Source organism: Oryzias latipes, chromosome 9 (genome assembly GCF_002234675.1).
Source record: "Oryzias latipes chromosome 9, ASM223467v1".
Taxonomy (NCBI): domain Eukaryota; kingdom Metazoa; phylum Chordata; class Actinopteri; order Beloniformes; family Adrianichthyidae; genus Oryzias; species Oryzias latipes.
This window is the reverse complement of record NC_019867.2, coordinates 4,077,343-4,078,052: the sequence shown is the minus strand read 5'-3', so window position 1 is coordinate 4,078,052 and position 710 is coordinate 4,077,343. Positions and strand designations below refer to the sequence as shown.

Genomic DNA, 710 nt, shown 5'->3' with positions numbered 1-710 from the left:
CTCTCTCAGCCATTTCTGACCAAAGTCTTTCAGACTCACCAGCTTCTGTCTTGAAGTTCAGGATGAAAATATTCCACAAATCTTTGTTTTTCCTGCAGAGATTTAAAGACCTTCAGTGGCGTCTGAGTTCAGTTCAGCAAAGTCATTTAACTTTCCGTTTCCTCAGATGTCATTTCTTCATTCTCACCAAAGGTGGAGTCAAGTTTTTTTTGTCTTCGTCATGTTTCAAAGTGTTAAATCTTTATTTAAAAACAGTTCATGCAGTCTAAATGTTTACATTGTTTTTCACCTCTTCAAAAACTGTGTATCAAACAACACATTTTTAAATAAAATAAACATGAAGACAACTGTCACACTAACAAATATGTACACTAACTAATGTGAAGAAAAATTCCAGCTTTTTATCTTGTTTATAAACACTTCTACACATTTAAAGAGTTTTTGGGGGATTTGTGTTTCATGAATTCTTGTGACTCAGAAAAAAAGTAATATTTTATGTCTTCATAAGTGGTTTGATTTTAAAATATTTGTTTTTTAATATGAAAATTTATCAACATCTGTAAATCATTGAAAGCTTAATCTGATAAAGTATCAACAGTTTTTTAAAAATAGTTTGATCTAGTATAAAAGGGACTGGAAATTTAGATGAAAGTCAGAAATAAAAATCTTTGAAGAGGCTTTTAGCATAAATACATTTTCAACAAACAAAC

General features: G+C 29.9%; 1 protein-coding gene across 1 annotated transcript in view; it reads right to left on the bottom strand.

Annotated features, from left to right (window-relative positions):
• Positions 1-318, bottom strand: part of LOC101159270 (nuclear factor 7, ovary) — a 4,549-nt gene extending 4,231 nt beyond the window's left edge. The window contains exon 1 of the mRNA XM_023958244.1: positions 14-318. The gene's annotated coding sequence lies outside the window, so the exon portion shown is untranslated. The remainder of the gene's footprint in view (positions 1-13) is intronic.
• Positions 319-710: the final 392 nt, after the last annotated feature.